Source organism: Neofelis nebulosa, chromosome 3 (assembly GCF_028018385.1).
Source record: "Neofelis nebulosa isolate mNeoNeb1 chromosome 3, mNeoNeb1.pri, whole genome shotgun sequence".
In the NCBI taxonomy this organism is placed as follows: domain Eukaryota; kingdom Metazoa; phylum Chordata; class Mammalia; order Carnivora; family Felidae; genus Neofelis; species Neofelis nebulosa.
In genome coordinates, this window is record NC_080784.1 from 20,671,454 (window position 1) to 20,678,188 (window position 6,735).

Genomic DNA, 6,735 nt, shown 5'->3' on the forward strand with positions numbered 1-6,735 from the left:
ATCTTTCACTTTTCCCCAAACTTACAAGATGAGCTCTTGCCAAGCAAATTGTTCCCATGTTTTCTAGTGCAGCTCTGGGTCTTATCTGTGGTCCACCCCCACTGCCTGTGCAGCCGAGTACAAAGGGCTGGTGTGCAAGGACAGAGTCCATGTGGTCTGACAGTCCATTTACCTGATTGCCCAGGTTCCCTCTAAATCTTTATTTATTTATTTTACTTCGGTTCTAGTGATTTTCTGAATATGTTCTCACTTTTACTCAGGTAAAACATAATGTTCTCATGTTTTTGTTTTTGTTTTCCAATCAATTCTATCCCTGGTGACTTCTATCTTCCAAAAATGTTTGACAACTTATCTACTGAGGGCACCCATTCGTGCATTAGATCTAGGAATTATGTATTACTATCCACACTTTAAATAAAAGAAACCTGAGGTTTGGAAAAGTGAAGCTGTTTGCCAAAGGGTGATACGAAAGGAAGTCAAGATTTTAACTCAATTCTGTTTAATCCAGAGCTCAAGATCTTTACTACTGGAAAAGATATTTCCCACACATTACATAACAGCTTGTTGCTCTAAGCAAATCATTATTTTCCTTGCCATCTCTAGTCAGCATTCGAAAGATACTTGTTCATTTGAAATTGTGATCATTTTTATAATTTGAGGTTGCCAGATTTAGTATTGTACCTAGTTAATGCCCATCTATTTTTCACGGAATGATGTTTCCCAAATGTCAGTCTCATTCTTCTCAAATAAACAGGAAAATTTTCCATTTGGAAACTTATTCTTCTCTATGATTTTTCCATTATAAATTTGAATGTGACGCACAGAACATAACATCTTGCCTTCACCCCAAGAGTATGAGAGGAAACCACTTTCCTCTGTTACAGCAGGACGAAATTCTGTGAAAGAGTCCAGATTTAGTATATGGTATCAGTACAAAGTAAAGGAATCTCTAATTTTCACTAGCAAGAAGCTCTAATTACTCCAACGGAGTAATTTGTCTGTTACTGAAAATTGAGCTGGTAAAGCAGAAAGGAAAGCGATACTTTGGTTTGCTAATCCTAAATAAACTACAAAAATGAGTTGACTTGGAATGGAATGAGCATTGGGACCTTAGGCATACAACTCAAAGCAGAACATCTTGTCTAGTGGGTGTCAGGGTATAAACCTCTTTAGTCAATGTTTTTATTACTAGATACACTAAAACAGTTAACAGCTTGTACTGTAATCTATCAAAGAGTCACAGACTTAAGAAGGGATTTGAAAAGTGCACTTCTGAGAGAAGCCTTGAAAGTCAACTCTCCTGAAAAAAGCCAACTACCTATTCAGACATATTTAATATGTAAATAAATATATGCCTTAAAATGTCACTTGCAAATTTATGTCTATTAAGCCTATTATCCTATTTGCATCAAAAATCAGTGATGATGGGGCACCTGGGTGGCTCAGTCAGTTAAGGGTCCTACTCTTGATATAGGCTCAGGTCATGATCTTGTGATTTGTGAGTTCAAGCCCTGCATTGAACTCTGCACTACCGGCATATATCCTGCCTGGGATATTCATTCTCTCTCTCTCTCTCTCTACCTCTTTCTCTGCCCCTCCCCCATCACTATCTCTCACTCTCTCTCTTAAAATAAATAAATAAAATTTAAAAATAAAATCAACAATGCATAATACAGGGGGAAAATGTCATTGAAACAAAATTAAGGGTGTGTGTTAACCATTAAAATAAGTTTTAGTAAAGAGAAACAATATTTCTGCAAGCAACTGAGTACATAAGTAACATGTAATGGCATAATAGAATTTTAGCCTTTAAAGGTCCAATAATCACGACTTTATGACTGGAAATACTGAAACAACTTAAGTTTGAAAATATCACTATTAATAAGCAAATGTATTTTATTTCAGGAAAAAAGTAGATGCCAAAACCTGAAAATTACAAAAAATAAAATTGAAAGTAAAATGGATAATGCTATAAGATACACTTAAAAGGGAAACTTGTATTAAGAGTTTTAAATCATACATAGATATACATGTTTATCATCTAATAATTCTGGAATATTTCTGAATCCTATAAAATTTCATCACAACTTTCAAGATTAAAGTATGGGTTTAACAAAGTGCAAAAAGAGGATATTTTAGTAGTTCAAGAGATTTCATCCATAATGATAAGTTACAACCTCTAAATTTAAAGGTCTTAATCATGTCAATGACACAGCCTTTAGAGACAGCTTATACATAATGAGAAAAAGATTACTTCTTCATTCCAGAAAAAAAAAATGGGGGGGGGGAGCGGAGAAAAGGAAGTGCTATTGGATATAAATAGTTACCAACAGTTTTAACCTAAGGCCTTTCTTACAATTTCAACTATCAAAATCTTTCAGCTTCATGCCTGCTAAATTCACTACAAGGTGCAAGCTGTTTGATACACACAATGAAGACTTTTAGAAAAATATAAGTAATGTTTTCACCGGGTTCTTGTAATGGATCTGTTCCAGGTGTGAGAACTACATCTCTGGTTCCTGAATATCCAAACATGATTTAAGGTCCACCAGATCAAAAATGGAAAATTTTCTAAATCACTGGTTTTAACTTTTCCTTAAAACACCCAACTTTCCTCATCAGATAGAGCTATTCATGGTAACTACCTCACAGAGTGGTAAGAATTAAATAAAATACTTAGAATAGCACTCCATAAGATGTGATGATAATAACAATGAGACATTGATGATTATTAAATTCTACCTCCTTTTTGAATCCATATCAACAAGATTATTTATCTGTGCCTAGCACAGGATAGTGTATTTAGCCAATAAAAGTTTAGGACACCTAGGGGCACCTGGGTGGCTCAGTCAGTTAAGCATCAGACTTCTGCTCAGGTCATAATCTCGAGGCCAGAGAGTTTGAACCCCACATGGGGCTCTGTGCTCACAGCTTAGAGCCTGAAGCCTGCTTCAGATTCTTGGGTCTTCCCCTCTCTCTGCCCCTCCCCTGCTCATACTATGTTTCTCTCTCCTTCAAAAATAAACATTAAAAAAATTAGAACAAAAATTCAGGACACCCAATTAAACTTGTATTTCAGATAAACAATAACTTTTTAGTGTAAGTAGGCAATATTTGGGACATAGTTTAACTGAATTTCAGGTAATTGATCAGTTTTGTTTTGTTTTGTTGTAGAAGAATGTCCCAAAGATTTCATGGGGCATACTTATTCTAAAAAAAATTATCCAGGGGCGCCTGGGTGGCGCAGTCGGTTAAGCGTCCGACTTTAGCCAGGTCACGATCTCGCGGTCCATGAGTTCGAGCCCCGCGTCAGGCTCTGGGCTGATGGCTCGGAGCCTGGAGCCTGTTTCCGATTCTGTGTCTCCCTCTCTCTCTGCCCCTCCCCCGTTCATGCTCTGTCTCTCTCTGTCCCAAAAATAAATAAAAAACGTTGAAAAAAAAAATTAAAAAAAAATTATCCATTGCTTAACAGAAATTCAAATTTAACTGGGTTTTCTACACTTTATCTGGATATTTTGTTGAAGTATAACTGACAAAGTTATATTAGTTTCAGAAGCATAACAGAATGAATCAACAATTCTTTATTTACTTAATGCTCACTGCATTAAGTACAGTCACCACTTATCACCATACAACATTATTACAATATTATCAACTATATTCCTATGCTGTATTTTTCATCTCTGTGATTTATTTTATAACTAGAAGTATTTCTCTCTTAATCTCTTTTATTTCACCTGTCACTTCACTCACATCCCCTCTGACAACCACCAATTTGTTCTCTGCATTTAAGTGTCTTGTTTTTGTTTGTTCATTTATTTTTTTAGATTCCATATATAAGTGAATCATGTGGTATTTATCTTATTTCACTTAGCATAATACGGGGCGAGATCCACCCATGTTGTCACATATGGCAAGATTTCATTCTTTTTTATGGCTAATATACCAGTGTGTGTGTGTGTGTGTAAACCACATTTCTATATACATTCATCTATCAATGGACACTCTGTTGCTTCCATTCCTTGGCCATTATAAATAATGCTGAAATAAACATAAGAATGCATCTATCTCTTCAAGTTACAATCCTCATTTTCTTCAGATAAATACCCAGAAGTGGAATTGCTGGATCAAAATATTAAATATTAAAATAGTTCTATTTTTAATATTTTAAGGAACCTCCATAGTATTTCCCAAAGTGGTTATACTAATTTATATCCCTACCAGCAGTAGGCAAGGATTCCCTTTTCTCCACATCCTTACCAACACTTGTTATTTCCTGTCTTTTTGATACTGGCCATTCTGAGCTGTGTGTGGTGATATCTCATTGTGGTTTTGATTTTTGTTTCCCTGAAGATTAGTGACTGAGAACATCTTTTCATGTGTCTTGTTGGCCATCTGCGTCTTTTTTGGAAAAATGTCTACATAGTTCCTCCACCCATTGTCAAATCAGATTGTTTTCTTGGTGCTGAGTTGTATAAGCTTTTTATATATTTTGGCTAACATCAGATATATCATTTGCAAATATCTTCTTCCATTTGGCAAGTTGTCTTTTTCTTTTGTAGATGGTTTCCTTTGTGTGCAAAAGCTTTTTATATTTGTGTAGTCCTAATAGTTCATTTTTACTTTTGTTTCCCTTGCCAGAGAAGACATATCCATGAATATGAGATTATGCTCATGTTTTCTTTTAGGAATTTTATGGTTTCAGGTGTCACATTTAGGTCTTTAATCCATTTTGATTTTCTTTTGTGTATGGTATAAGAAAGTGATCCACTTTCATTCTTTTGCATGTAGTTGTTCAGTTTTCCCCATTTCTTCTTTCTTTTGAGAGAGAGCATAAGGGATTGAGGGGGCAGACAGAGAGGGAGAAAGAGAATCCCATGAGGGACAGAAAGAAAGATGGGGTAGGGGAGAGAGACAAAATCAGGGATCACCCAAAGTGGGGCTCATAGTCACAAACTGTGAGAACACGACCTGAAGTCAGAAGCTTAACCAACTGACTCAGACTCCCCTCCCCACACCATTTATTGAACAGACTGTCTTTCCCCACTGGATATTCTTGCCTCCTGTCTCATTACATTAATTGGCCATATGGTATGGGTTTAGATCTGGGCTTTCTGTCCTGTTCCATTTAAGTATGTGTCTATTTTTGTGTCAGTACCATACTGTTTTGATTACTACAACTCTGTAATATATCTTGAAACCTGGGATTGTGATACCTCCAGCTTTGTTATTCTTTCTCAAGATTGTTTTGGATATATTTGAGGGCTTTTGTTATTCTATGTAAATTTCAGTATTATTTGTTCTAGACGTGTAAAAATTGCTATTGGTATTTTGATAGGGAGAAAATCAACAAAAAAATCAGTGGCTGTGAATGACACATTAGGCCAGATAGACCTAAGAGACATATACAGAACATTCCATCCCAAAACAGCAGAGTACATAATCTTTTCAAATGCACATGAAAAATTCTCCAAGACACATCACATATTAGGCCACAAAACAGGTCTTAATATAAAACTAAGAAGATTGAAATCATACCAAGCATCTTTTCACAATGGAGTGAAACTTCAAAATAATGACAAGAAAAAAAGAACTGGAAAAAACACAAATACATAGAGGCTCAACAACCTACTACTAAACAACCAATGGGTCCGTGAAGAAATCAAAGAGGAAATAAAATATATGGAGATGAATGAAAACACAAGTCTAAAATCTTGGGGATTCAGCAAAAGCAGTTTTAAGTAGAAAATTTAGAGCAATACAGATATACTTTAAGAAATATGAGGAATATCAAATAATCTAAATTTACACTTAAAGGAGCTAGAAAAAGAAAAATAAAGCCCAAAACCAGTAGAAACAAAGAAGTAATATGACTAGTGCAGAAATAATGAAATTAAAAGATCAATTAAGCCAAGAGCTGGTTCTTTCAAAAGATAAATAGGGGCTCCTGGGTGGCTCAATTAAGCATCCGACCCTTGGTTTCCGCTCAGGTCATAATCTCACAGTTTTGTGAGTTCAAGCCCCATGTCAGTCTCCAAGATGACAGTGCAGAGCCTGCTTGGGCTTCTCTCTCTCTCTCTCTCTCTCTCTCTCTCTGCCCCCCCCCCAACTTGCACTCTGTCTCTCTCAAAATAAATAAACTGAAAAAAATTTTATAAAAAGATAAATAAAATGATAAACCTTTAGCCAGACTCATAAAGGGAAAAACAGAAAAGACTCAAATAAATAAAATCAGAAATGAAGGAGAAATAACTGATACCCAGAAATATAAAGAATTATAAGAGATTATGAAAAATTATACACCAAGTTGGACAACCTGAAAGAAATAGACAAATTCCTAGAAACAAAATCTCCAAAAATGAATCAAGAAGAAATCTGAACAGACTAATTACTAGTAATGAAATTGAATCAGTAATCAAAACCTCTCAACAAACTAAAGTCCAGGACCAGATGACTTTAATACCTATTCTTCTCAAGGTATTCCAAAGAAGAAGGAGGAAGAGAAGGAGGAGGAGGAGGAGCTGGAGGAGGAGGAGTTGGAGGAGGAAGAGAGAATGAGGAGAAGCAGAGGAGAAGGAGGAAGAGGAGAGAGAGGAGAGAGAGGAGAGAGAGGAGGAAGAGGAGGAGGGAGGAGGAGGAGGAGGGAGGAGGATGGGGGGAGAAGGAGTTGGAAAGGGAAGGAAAGCTTGCAAATTCATTGTACGGGGTCAACATTACCAATTGTGAAACAGACAA